The 14,674-nt window shown below is 40.6% G+C and overlaps 1 long non-coding RNA gene across 2 annotated transcripts; it reads right to left on the reverse strand.

Moving 5' to 3' along the window:
* Nucleotides 1-9,487: 9,487 nt before the first annotated feature.
* LOC124295139 lies at nucleotides 9,488-11,916 on the reverse strand. Of its 2 annotated transcripts, none has more exons than XR_006905062.1 (4): nucleotides 11,884-11,916; nucleotides 10,208-10,283; nucleotides 10,060-10,125; nucleotides 9,488-9,706 (listed from the first exon to the last, which is right to left on the reverse strand). It is a non-coding gene; the product is annotated as an uncharacterized LOC124295139 (long non-coding RNA). The 2 variants fall into 2 exon arrangements; XR_006905063.1 differs by lacking the exon at nucleotides 11,884-11,916 and adding an exon at nucleotides 10,809-10,862.
* Nucleotides 11,917-14,674: the final 2,758 nt, after the last annotated feature.

A 14,674-nucleotide genomic window follows, 5' to 3' on the forward strand; every position in this document is an offset into this window, starting at 1 on the left:
TAAAATTTCTCGACTTCCAGGATAAGCGCTCCGTGGTTCCTGGTTCATGTTTACGATAAATTATTTCAATTCGTTTTTCGCGCAACCCCAAATTCGGTACCTGTCAGTCCGCTAATAAAATTTCTCGACTTCCAGGATAAGCGCTCCGTGGTTCCTGGTTCATGTTTACGATAAATTATTTCAATTCGTTTTTCGCGCAACCCCAAATTCGGTACCTGTCAGTCCGCTAATAAAATTTCTCGACTTCCAGGATAAGCGCTCCGTGGTTCCTGGTTCATGTTTACAATAAATTATTTCAATTCGTTTTTCGCGCAACCCCAAATTCGGTACCTGTCAGTCCGCTAATAAAATTTCTCGACTTCCAGGATAAGCGCTCCGTGGTTCCTGGTTCATTTTTACGATAAATTATTTCAATTCGTTTTTCGCGCAACCCCAAATTCGGTACCTGTCAGTCCGCTAATAAAATTTCTCGACTTCCAGGATAAGCGCTCCGTGGTTCCTGGTTCATGTTTACAATAAATTATTTCAATTCGTTTTTCGCGCAACCCCAAATTCGGTAGCTGTCAGTCCGCTAATAAAATTTCTCGACTTCCAGGATAAGCGCTCCGTGGTTCCTGGTTCATGTTTACGATAAATTATTTCAATTCGTTTTTCGCGCAACCCCAAATTCGGTACCTGTCAGTCCGCTAATAAAATTTCTCGACTTCCAGGATAAGCGCTCCGTGGTTCCTGGTTCATGTTTACGATAAATTATTTCAATTCGTTTTTCGCGCAACCCCAAATTCGGTACCTGTCAGTCCGCTAATAAAATTTCTCGACTTCCAGGATAAGCGCTCCGTGGTTCCTGGTTCATGTTTACAATAAATTATTTCAATTCGTTTTTCGCGCAACCCCAAATTCGGTACCTGTCAGTCCGCTAATAAAATTTCTCGACTTCCAGGATAAGCGCTCCGTGGTTCCTGGTTCATGTTTACGATAAATTATTTCAATTCGTTTTTCGCGCAACCCCAAATTCGGTACCTGTCAGTCCGCTAATAAAATTTCTCGACTTCCAGGATAAGCGCTCCGTGGTTCCTGGTTCATGTTTACGATAAATTATTTCAATTCGTTTTTCGCGCAACCCCTAATTCGGTACCTGTCAGTCCGCTAATAAAATTTCTCGACTTCCAGGATAAGCGCTCCGTGGTTCCTGGTTCATGTTTACAATAAATTATTTCAATTCGTTTTTCGCGCAACCCCAAATTCGGTACCTGTCAGTCCGCTAATAAAATTTCTCGACTTCCAGGATAAGCGCTCCGTGGTTCCTGGTTCATTTTTACGATAAATTATTTCAATTCGTTTTTCGCGCAACCCCAAATTCGGTACCTGTCAGTCCGCTAATAAAATTTCTCGACTTCCAGGATAAGCGCTCCGTGGTTCCTGGTTCATGTTTACAATAAATTATTTCAATTCGTTTTTCGCGCAACCCCAAATTCGGTAGCTGTCAGTCCGCTAATAAAATTTCTCGACTTCCAGGATAAGCGCTCCGTGGTTCCTGGTTCATTTTTACGATAAATTATTTCAATTCGTTTTTCGCGCAACCCCAAATTCGGTACCTGTCAGTCCGCTAATAAAATTTCTCGACTTCCAGGATAAGCGCTCCGTGGTTCCTGGTTCATGTTTACAATAAATTATTTCAATTCGTTTTTCGCGCAACCCCAAATTCGGTACCTGTCAGTCCGCTAATAAAATTTCTCGACTTCCAGGATAAGCGCTCCGTGGTTCCTGGTTCATGTTTACAATAAATTATTTCAATTCGTTTTTCGCGCAACCCCAAATTCAGTAGCTGTCGGTGCGCTAATAAAATTTCTATAACTTTACAATCTTCTCATAATCTTTTTGGTAAAATATGTCGATAAAAAAATTATATCAAACCTTACACATTATTTTTGATTTGTTCTCACGCTGAAAATATTTATTAGTATTCGAGGTATAACCTGAGGTGGTTGAAGGTGGTCGGAGGTGGACAAGGAGGAGGACGAGGATTTGTGCTGGGTGAGTAAAACACTTTTATAATATTTGATGGCAATCGTAATTATATTTCATCTGAAATATTACAAACTTGTCACGTTTACAATAAATCATTTCAATTCATTTTTCGTGCAAGCACATATTTAGTGGCTATGAATAATCTTGTACAATTTATTACATTAATCATTAATTGATTATTTACATTAATCCTTACACAATATTTTTGATGTGTTCCTATACTAAAAATATTCATTACTATTCCAGGTATTACCCGAGGTGGTCGGAGGTGGACGAGGAGGAGGACCAGCTGGACGAGGAGGACGACCAGGTGGACGAGGAGGAGGAGGAGGTGGACGAGGAGGAGGCGGGGTGGGTCGTGGGAAAGGACCTCTCCTCTCCTCAGAGGAGGGGGGGGGGATGGGAAGGGGAGGGAAGGGGATGGGAAGGGGAGGGGGGGGGGGGGGTGGCGGGGAGGGGGCGGGAGGGGAAGGGAGGATGGGAGGGCGGGCGGGCGGGAGGGAGGGAGGGAGGGAGGGAGGGCGGGAGGGAGGGAGGGAGGGAGGGAGGGAGGGAGGGAGGGAGGGAGGGAGGGAGTGGAGGACGGATGTCGATGCGAGCCCGTTAAAGTTAATAGAGCAGTACACCCCTCCCCCCTCTGGCGCCCGCCCGCCCGCCCTCCCTCCCTCACTCCCTCCCACCCACCCTCCCTCCCTCCAACCCACCCGCCCGCCCTCCCGCCCCCGCCCCCGCCCCGCCACCCGCCCCACCCCTTCCCTTCCCCTCCCCTCCCCGTCCCTCCCCTCCCCGTCCCTCCCCTTCCCGTCCCTTCCCGTCCCATCCCTTCCCCCCCCCCCCCTCCTCTACCCCTTCCCTGCCCCCCCTCCTCTGAGGAGAGGAGAGGTCCTCTCCCACGACCCACCCCGCCTCCTCCTCGTCCACCTCCTCCTCCTCCTCGTCCACCTGGTCGTCCTCCTCGTCCAGCTGGTCCTCCTCCTTGTCCACCTCCGACCACCTTCAACCACCTCAGGTTATACCTTGAATAGTAATAAATATTTTCAGTATAAGAACACATCGAAAATATTGTGTAAGGATTAATATAATTGAGTGATTGATTAAATAATTAATTAATAATATGATAAATTGTATAAGATTATTCATAGCTACTGAATATGTGCTTGCACGAAAAATGAATTGAAATAAATTATTGTAAACGTGAAAGTTTGTAATATTTCAGATGAAATATAATTACAATTGCCATGAAATATTATAAAAGTGTTTTACTCACCGAGCACAAATCCTCGTCCCCCTCCTCCTGAATCTCCGAGATTACCCGCAACCACCCCTAACTACCTCCAACGAAAACCGCCAACCACCTCGAGTTATACCTCGAATACTAATAAATATTTTCAGCGTGAGAACAAATCAAAAATAATGTGTAAGGTTTGATATAATTTTTTTATTGACATATTTTACCAAAAAGATTATGAGAAGATTGTAAAGTTATAGAAATTTTATTAGCGGACTGACAGGTACCGAATTTGGGGTTGCGCGAAAAACGAATTGAAATAATTTATTGTAAACATGAACCAGGAACCACGGAGCGCTTATCCTGGAAGTCGAGAAATTTTATTAGCGGACTGACAGGTACCGAATTTGGGGTTGCGCGAAAAACGAATTGAAATAATTTATTGTAAACATGAACCAGGAACCACGGAGCGCTTATCCTGGAAGTCGAGAAATTTTATTAGCGGACTGACAGGTACCGAATTTGGGGTTGCGCGAAAAACGAATTGAAATAATTTATTGTAAACATGAACCAGGAACCACGGAGCGCTTATCCTGGAAGTCGAGAAATTTTATTAGCGGACTGACAGGTACCGAATTTGGGGTTGCGCGAAAAACGAATTGAAATAATTTATTGTAAACATGAACCAGGAACCACGGAGCGCTTATCCTGGAAGTCGAGAAATTTTATTAGCGGACTGACAGCTACCGAATTTGGGGTTGCGCGAAAAACGAATTGAAATAATTTATTGTAAACATGAACCAGGAACCACGGAGCGCTTATCCTGGAAGTCGAGAAATTTTATTAGCGGACTGACAGGTACCGAATTTGGGGTTGCGCGAAAAACGAATTGAAATAATTTATCGTAAAAATGAACCAGGAACCACGGAGCGCTTATCCTGGAAGTCGAGAAATTTTATTAGCGGACTGACAGGTACCGAATTTGGGGTTGCGCGAAAAACGAATTGAAATAATTTATTGTAAACATGAACCAGGAACCACGGAGCGCTTATCCTGGAAGTCGAGAAATTTTATTAGCGGACTGACAGGTACCGAATTTGGGGTTGCGCGAAAAACGAATTGAAATAATTTATCGTAAACATGAACCAGGAACCACGGAGCGCTTATCCTGGAAGTCGAGAAATTTTGTTAGCGGACTGACAGGTACCGAATTTGGGGTTGCGCGAAAAACGAATTGAAATAATTTATCGTAAACATGAACCAGGAACCACGGAGCGCTTATCCTGGAAGTCGAGAAATTTTGTTAGCGGACTGACAGGTACCGAATTTGGGGTTGCGCGAAAAACGAATTGAAATAATTTATCGTAAACATGAACCAGGAACCACGGAGCGCTTATCCTGGAAGTCGAGAAATTTTATTAGCGGACTGACAGGTACCGAATTTGGGGTTGCGCGAAAAACGAATTGAAATAATTTATCGTAAACATGAACCAGGAACCACGGAGCGCTTATCCTGGAAGTCGAGAAATTTTATTAGCGGACTGACAGGTACCGAATTTGGGGTTGCGCGAAAAACGAATTGAAATAATTTATTGTAAACATGAACCAGGAACCACGGAGCGCTTATCCTGGAAGTCGAGAAATTTTATTAGCGGACTGACAGGTACCGAATTTGGGGTTGCGCGAAAAACGAATTGAAATAATTTATCGTAAAAATGAACCAGGAACCACGGAGCGCTTATCCTGGAAGTCGAGAAATTTTATTAGCGGACTGACAGGTACCGAATTTGGGGTTGCGCGAAAAACGAATTGAAATAATTTATTGTAAACATGAACCAGGAACCACGGAGCGCTTATCCTGGAAGTCGAGAAATTTTATTAGCGGACTGACAGGTACCGAATTTGGGGTTGCGCGAAAAACGAATTGAAATAATTTATTGTAAACATGAACCAGGAACCACGGAGCGCTTATCCTGGAAGTCGAGAAATTTTATTAGCGGACTGACAGGTACCGAATTTGGGGTTGCGCGAAAAACGAATTGAAATAATTTATCGTAAAAATGAACCAGGAACCACGGAGCGCTTATCCTGGAAGTCGAGAAATTTTATTAGCGGACTGACAGGTACCGAATTTGGGGTTGCGCGAAAAACGAATTGAAATAATTTATCGTAAACATGAACCAGGAACCACGGAGCGCTTATCCTGGAAGTCGAGAAATTTTATTAGCGGACTGACAGCTACCGAATTTGGGGTTGCGCGAAAAACGAATTGAAATAATTTATTGTAAACATGAACCAGGAACCACGGAGCGCTTATCCTGGAAGTCGAGAAATTTTATTAGCGGACTGACAGCTACCGAATTTGGGGTTGCGCGAAAAACGAATTGAAATAATTTATCGTAAACATGAACCAGGAACCACGGAGCGCTTATCCTGGAAGTCGAGAAATTTTATTAGCGGACTGACAGCTACCGAATTTGGGGTTGCGCGAAAAACGAATTGAAATAATTTATCGTAAACATGAACCAGGAACCACGGAGCGCTTATCCTGGAAGTCGAGAAATTTTATTAGCGGACTGACAGGTACCGAATTTGGGGTTGCGCGAAAAACGAATTGAAATAATTTATTGTAAACATGAACCAGGAACCACGGAGCGCTTATCCTGGAAGTCGAGAAATTTTATTAGCGGACTGACAGGTACCGAATTTGGGGTTGCGCGAAAAACGAATTGAAATAATTTATTGTAAACATGAACCAGGAACCACGGAGCGCTTATCCTGGAAGTCGAGAAATTTTATTAGCGGACTGACAGGTACCGAATTTGGGGTTGCGCGAAAAACGAATTGAAATAATTTATCGTAAACATGAACCAGGAACCACGGAGCGCTTATCCTGGAAGTCGAGAAATTTTATTAGCGGACTGACAGGTACCGAATTTGGGGTTGCGCGAAAAACGAATTGAAATAATTTATTGTAAACATGAACCAGGAACCACGGAGCGCTTATCCTGGAAGTCGAGAAATTTTATTAGCGGACTGACAGGTACCGAATTTGGGGTTGCGCGAAAAACGAATTGAAATAATTTATTGTAAACATGAACCAGGAACCACGGAGCGCTTATCCTGGAAGTCGAGAAATTTTATTAGCGGACTGACAGCTACCGAATTTGGGGTTGCGCGAAAAACGAATTGAAATAATTTATTGTAAACATGAACCAGGAACCACGGAGCGCTTATCCTGGAAGTCGAGAAATTTTATTAGCGGACTGACAGGTACCGAATTTGGGGTTGCGCGAAAAACGAATTGAAATAATTTATCGTAAAAATGAACCAGGAACCACGGAGCGCTTATCCTGGAAGTCGAGAAATTTTATTAGCGGACTGACAGGTACCGAATTTGGGGTTGCGCGAAAAACGAATTGAAATAATTTATTGTAAACATGAACCAGGAACCACGGAGCGCTTATCCTGGAAGTCGAGAAATTTTATTAGCGGACTGACAGGTACCGAATTTGGGGTTGCGCGAAAAACGAATTGAAATAATTTATCGTAAACATGAACCAGGAACCACGGAGCGCTTATCCTGGAAGTCGAGAAATTTCATTAGCGGACTGACAGGTACCGAATTTGGGGTTGCGCGAAAAACGAATTGAAATAATTTATCGTAAACATGAACCAGGAACCACGGAGCGCTTATCCTGGAAGTCGAGAAATTTTATTAGCGGACTGACAGGTACCGAATTTGGGGTTGCGCGAAAAACGAATTGAAATAATTTATTGTAAACATGAACCAGGAACCACGGAGCGCTTATCCTGGAAGTCGAGAAATTTTGTTAGCGGACTGACAGCTACCGAATTTGGGGTTGCGCGAAAAACGAATTGAAATAATTTATTGTAAACACGAACGAGGAACCACGGAGTGCTTATCCTGGAAGTCGAGTTTCACCGCGTAGCGGACCCGAAGCGCGGGATCCGGGAGGTTGAGAACCCGGTACTCGAAATTTGCGGAGCGCGACTCTCATCCGTCCGCTCTACTGCGCGGTTGTCTCCAGACTGAGGAATTCGGCTAGCTGATTTCAGATCGGTAACGTCACTTTCTGAACATCCGACATCCAAACTTTAGTTTCGACCTTTAATACTATGTATGATGATGTATGATGTACGATGTATGATGTATGATGTATGATGTATGATGTATGATGAATGATGATATGATATGATGTATAATGATTTTAGTTTTCACGTTTCATACAAGAAATACGCACTTTATCTCTCCTGCCGATTCCAGACTCAAGCGGCCAGGCCCTTCGATGGTCAGCCGTTGACTGGAGATATATTTTTCAGTGAACGGGTCAGCTAATAACGCTGCCGTTCTGCGACAGTTGGATGATGAAAAATTTCGCTCGTATCTTTCAAATGTGTGTTAAAATACACTCGAAGTGTTGAGAAGCTTCGTTCTTTCTCTCCCTATCACCTTTTTAGGTCTTTAAATCACTACGCAGCGTTAAATACTGTGTCATATACGAAGCATCCATTTCATCTCGTTCAAAATTAGCGCATCCGTGATGTATTACAGTTACTCTGAATTTTTTTCCATCCGAATACTTTTCGAAAAACGATTCTGCTCCTCCACCCAACGCAGATACTTCACTTGCGACCAGCTAAAACAGCGTTTTGATTCTATGCCTATGAAAATTCAAGATCGAGAGAGCAAATGAAAAGTTGTTGGAATAATTATCAATACTAATGTTATGGAATACATCGAGCGCGCGTCGAATAGAATCCCATTTCGAAATGAATAATTCTTCTCTTTTCATATCATAGCTAATCTAGTAATATAGGTAAATAGGATGGTTGGAGGTGTTCGGAAATGGTAGGAGGTGGTCGGCGCTGGCAGAAGGTGATAGGGGGTGATCGAAAGTGGCCATTTATGGTCGGAGGTGGCAGGGGGAGGTAGGAGGTGTTCGAAAATGGTAGGACATTTCATAAGTTAAAGTCGACGATGATCCGGCGCATCAATTTTATCGTTACAGATTTTCGTTTCCCATGAGGCATAGAGTATTCAACAACGATAATGCAATCCTTAAAATTCATCATTCATCTCTGTCTGGAAAGCTGATTCGCAAGGCGTGGTATTCTAGATATGTCAAGACTAAGCCAGCGGCACGTGTTTGCATTATTAGAAAAATACCTGTACTCTACATACACTGTTTCTAATCTTTTGCTACATTTGGTTTAATCCCCATGCTTCCACAGCACGAATAGTCGGAAATGTTTTTGATTATCCATAATAAAATGAAAGAAGTAACAAAGCTTAAATTTATTGTTAAAGCTCCAATGAATACATCAAACTGCGGTCGAATTCATTTATTATTTGCACATGACCTCTGTACATTTGATAAATTATTTCTAAATACATTGAAACATATGTATTTATAATGAAATACCATGCAATGGGCTGTGTAAACTATAAACTATAATTTCTATCAAATAGCTGCTTTCATGTCAACAGGGCTTTGAGACTCAGTCAAGTTGGATCTCGATTTTTGCCATCGTATGTAGGACATTGGGTTACAAGAACAAATGCGAATTACGAAGAACTCCGTATTAGAGATAAGGATATTTTAGTTCAAGTATACCTATACACAGAAATCCGTATGTGAATATACTAAAACCTCTGTGTATACCTCTCTGTATACATGTATATACACATGCATAAGTATACATATACATATACCTATACACATACATGTACACAAATAATCGCCAAGAAATTAGAAACACTCACAACTTGTCGCAAATACAGTAAAACGTAAGGTTAGTAATATACAAATTACACAAGCGCAACATAAAACGTGGCAAGGGTAATCCTAGTGCAGTGATTGTATAAACTGAAGAAGTATAGATTTACATATACATGATATAAATTAATAGACTAGAAAAAAGTATTTAGAGAGCTTATCTAATTCCGATCTTGTCACAATAGATCATTAACATAATCAATATACGGTTTAAGCTGTATTAGCTACATTCACAATTAGAGATAATATTTTTTATCCATTTTTATAGTTATTTAATTTCTTGTACAACAATTTTTCAAACTTCACCGCAAAATGCCCAACGAGTTCTCGTAGTGCAAATACGAGTCCAATTACCTTACAGATGGCATTACATTGATTTTTGCCTTCTCGCGTCGAGTTATAAATACAGAGAAATCTCAATGAGGGCTCATTTCTATAAGATTTATTGTAGTGCTATATTCGTAGCTGGACCTGTTATTCTATATTATATACTGTCCTTAATTTTAAACACACACCACAACAATGGCTGAAAGCACAATGGCAAGAGAGGAGCAATCTACATCTTAATAAATCTTTTCTTCTTTATACGTAGCACAGCGATGTCACGTCGGAGGATATGTACTAGTGGATTACTAGGTGGGGCACAGAACTGAAACATAATTATGTTGAAAATCTTCAACATCTCTTACAGAAAGTAGGTACGTTGCCAGACCTTATATACCAACAATGAATATTCATAGAGGCTATATTCATAAATACTTACAAAAGTAAGCTAATATTTTACCCGCAATTGCTTGTTACTGATAACTTGATATGATTACAATTTGGTTTATTACGGTTTACTTATTTTCAGACAATCCTGAAGTTGTATTCCAAGTTTTTCTAAAAATTCATCGCCTGAATAACATTACGAACTTCAACCTCATGATAATAACTGGACCGTGAAATATACAAGTATTTATCTCGCACGGATTCAAGACAAGGTGAAAGAAATCAACCCACCTTTCAATATAGAGTCCGTTAATAATGTGGGCACCGTTGGACTATCCTCATTAATAGCCTTCAATACTGAAAACAAAACATGTTATTAATTTCGAATGATGTTATTAAGTAATTGTTGGTACTGTTACCAAGAACTTGTAAAACTTACTCTTAATGAGGACTTGTAATGCTTGATTATCAGGTGGGCCACTGTCCATGTGATAAGGTATCACTGTTGTCAAATACTGTAAATTTTCAATATATTTTTGTCTGGTTAGAAACGTATCTCATAGGTCTAACAAGATTGACAAAGTACTAATCAGACTTTGCTCGTAAATCTAAGATGCCTACCTTGGAATCTTGTATGGATCTATGCTGCGACAAAGGGCTGTTACTATTTTGTATTTGGTTTCTCTTCTTTGTCACTCCACCCTATCCTATCCGACCCCCCCCCCCCCCCCCCCCCAACGAGCACCCTGCTGCTATTACTACTACTACTCCTATTACTACACCTACTCCTGATCCTACTCCTGATCCTACTCCTACTTCTACTCCTGATACTACTTATTCACCTGATCTTACAGCTACTCGAGGTTCTACTCCTGATCCCACACCTACTCCTGATTCTACTGCTGATCCTACACCAACTCCTGATTCTATTCCTGATCCTACTCCTGATCCTTCTTTTATTCGTACTTCTACTTCTACTCCCACTCCTACTCCCATTCCTGATCCTACTTCATCAAATACTATAATGATGTTAAACTCACCGAGCACAAATCCTCGTCCTCCTCTTCCACCGTGTTCTCCTCGTCGTCCTCGTCCTCCTCCTCGTCCACCTCCAACCACCGCCAACCACCGATAACCACCTCGGATTATACCTGGAACAGTAATAAATATTTTCAGTATAAGAACACATGAAAAATATTCTGTTCGGATTAATATAATTGATCAATTAATTAATATGTAATACATTTCATTAGTGCATTTAAAGCTACTGAATATGCGCTTGCGCGAAAAATGAATTGGAATAATTTATTGTAAACATGACAAGTTTGAAATATTTTAGATGAAATATAATTACAATTGCCATCAAATATTACAAAAATGTTTTACTCACCGAGCACAAATCCTCGTCCTCCTCGTCCACCTTGTTCTCCTATTTTCCTCGCCCTCCTCCTCGTCCACCTCCGACCACCTCCAACCACCGCCAACAACCACCGATAACCACCTCGGGTTATACCTGGAATAGTATAAATATTCCAAGTATAAGAACACATGAAAAATATTGTGTTTGGATTAATATAATCAATTAATTAATTAATACGTAATAAATTTTATGAGCGCATTTGAAACTACTGAATATGTGCTTGCGCGAAAAATGAATTGAAATAATTTATTGCAAACATGACAACTTTGAAAAATTTTGAATACAATGTAAATGCAATTACCAATAAATATTATAAAAATGTTTCACTCACCGAGCACAAATCCTCGTCCTCCTCGTTCACCTTGTTTTCCTTGACTTCCTCGTCCTTCTCCTCGTCCACCTCCAACCACCGCCAACCACCTCCAACAACCACCTTCAACCATCTCGGGTTATACCTTGAATAGTAATAAATATTTCCAGTATAAAAACACATTAAAAATATTGTGTAAGGATTACTATAATTAATTAATCAGTTAATAATATAATAAATTTTATCAGCGCATTCATAGCTACTGAATTTGTGCCTGCGCGAATAATGAGTTGAAATAACTTATTGTAAACGTGACAAGTTCGAAAAATTTGAAATGAAATATAATTGGAATTGCCATTAAACATTACAAAAATGTTGAACTCACCGAGCACAAATCCTCGTCCTCCTCGTCCACCTCGTCCTCCTCGTCTTCCTCCTCGTCCACCTCCCACCACCGCCAACCACCTCCAACAACCACCGCCAACGACCTCGGGTTATACCGCGAATACTAATAAATATTTTCAGTATCAGAACACATCAAAAATATTGGGTAAGGATTATTATAATTTTTGTAACGACACATATTATCCAGAAGTTTATGAGAAAATTTCAAAAAATTATAGAAATTTTATTAGCGCACTGACAGCTACTGAATTTGGGCTTGCGTGAAAAATGAATTAAAATACGGAGCGCTTGTCCTGGAAGTCAAGCTTCACCAGGTAGCAAACCTGGAGCGCAGGAACCACGAAGTGCTTGTCCTGGAATTTAAGTTTCACCAGGTAGTGGACCCGGAGCGCAGAAACTACGGAGCGCTTTGTCCCGGAAGTCGAGTTTTACCAGGTAGTGGACCCGGAGCGCAGAAATTACGAAGCGCCTGTCCTGGAACTCAAGTTGCACTAGGACGCGGACCCCGAGCGCACGATCCAGGAGGTAGAGAACCCGGTACTCGAAATATGCGGAGCGCGATTCTCATCCGTCCGCTCTACTGCGCGGTTGTTTCCAGACTGAGGAATTCGGCTAGCAGATTTTCAAGCAGATCGATGACGTTAAGAGAAAAAAAATTCTGAGTGACGTCACTTTCTGAACATCCGAACATCCAAACTTTGGTTTCGAACTTTAATACTATGTATGATGATGTATGATGTATGATGATATGATACGATGTATAATGATTTTAGTTTGCACATTTCGTACAACAAATACGCACTTTATCCTTCCTGCCGATTCCAGACTCAAGCGGCCAGGCCCTTCGATAGTCAGCCATTGACTAAAGATATATTCTTCAGTTAACGGGTTAGCTAACTATGCTGCCGTTCTGCGACAGTTGGATGATAAAAAATTTTGCTCATACCTTTCAAATGTGTGTTAAAATACACTTGAAGTTCCAAGAAGCTTTGTTTTTTCTCTCCCTATCACCTTTTTAGGTCTTCAATTCACTACACGGCGTTACTGTCTTATATACCGAGCATGCATTTCATCTCGATCAAAATCAGCGCATCCGTGATGTATTACAGTAACTCTGAATTTTTTTCCATACGAATACTTTTTGAAAAACAATTCTGCTCCTCTACCCAACGTAGATACTTCACTTGCGACCAGCTAAAACAGCATTTCGATTCTATGCCGACGAAAATTCAAAATCGAGAGAGCAAATGAAAAGTTGTTGGAATCATTATGAATACTAATGTTATGGTACACATCGAGCGCGCGTCGAATAGAATCCCATTTCGAAATGACTAATCCTTCTTTTCTCATATTACAGCCGTATTATTGTATATAATCTAGTTTGTCTCCTGGAAAATTATAAAATTTATAGTATGGATCACGTATTAATCCTAAATGAATATCAATATCGTACGTGGTCCGCGTGTACGTGTATACTTTTTGGTCTCTGCATCATTATTAAATCTGATCTATTGTTATTCATAATCTATGCATTCATTCTTCTCTCGGGTACCTATACTTTAATTAAATCACTGTTTTGCTACGAATTTTGGAAGAAATTTACTCTCATTAATTATTTCTTGTATCGCCGAGAAGTCGGTAACGCTTCAACTCGATAAGTACACACAGGCTAAGTACTGGCTTGGACTTACTATTGCAGACTGTGTTACTCGGAAGGTGAATGCAGCCAGCATCATGTCAAAATCGGTAACTCGCTGATGTTCTCCAATAATTTCTCAACTCTACCGTTGGAACGCACAACGATTTTCGGTTGTCACACTAAAGCCCATTAGGGCAACTGTCTTTATTTTCTTCAGTCGGCGACTCTGCACCTAATATACTGGGTCATTATGAGTATGCGCGGTGTAGGATACTCGACACACCGATTCCACGCGAACATAGACAAGTAAAGGTACACTTAACGTTGACTAGAGATGTACATATAAGAACTCGGATATTATCATGACTATGAATTGACCACCGATTGAAATTTTCGTGTAACGTCTTATAGACGCCGTTCATCTTCCACAACAGTGCGAATTCATTTGAGGGAATTCTAATCTAACTGAATTTCCGTCACATCGCCAAAAATAATATCATTTGAATACATACATAACAGGGATATACACGATTGACTGTTAGAAACTAGTTTTTGATATACTTATAAGTTTGAGATACATGATTAATATTTTCACTGCCAGCAAAAACAGGGCTAATACAGAAAATCAATTCCTCATGCTTCAATCTACGTAAAATTTTCGAGGCTCGTTTAAAGCAAGTGCTTTTTTATTGGAAAACTGAGACTTTTTCACACAAAACAGTATAGTACATATTTATTTGAAATTAAAAAATGCTCGATTACTATTAATACTTGAGTTCATGCTGCAACAAATCCTTTTAAACTTTAGGTAATCATTGCTCCAAACGTAATAGAAAAACAAATTTCAAAATAATCTGGGTATTTTTTCACCTGTACTATTATTCGATCGGGTAACCGATCTAAATAACTCATGCAACAATAACTCAGACAAAAATAACTCATGACAAAAATAACCTGAACCAACAACATTATTTAAAAAAAAAAGAATCGAAACCACAACACAGCATCCCGTACGAAAACCGCGGTAGGTAAGTGTTGCAGCCCATAGGTTAATTAGAATAAGTTAGGCCTCCGTATGACGGGGGCAGAACAAAAACCGCAACATACCACCGCTTACGGAAACGCAGAAGAT

This window comes from Neodiprion lecontei, chromosome 6 (genome assembly GCF_021901455.1).
Source record: "Neodiprion lecontei isolate iyNeoLeco1 chromosome 6, iyNeoLeco1.1, whole genome shotgun sequence".
Lineage (NCBI taxonomy): Eukaryota > Metazoa > Arthropoda > Insecta > Hymenoptera > Diprionidae > Neodiprion > Neodiprion lecontei.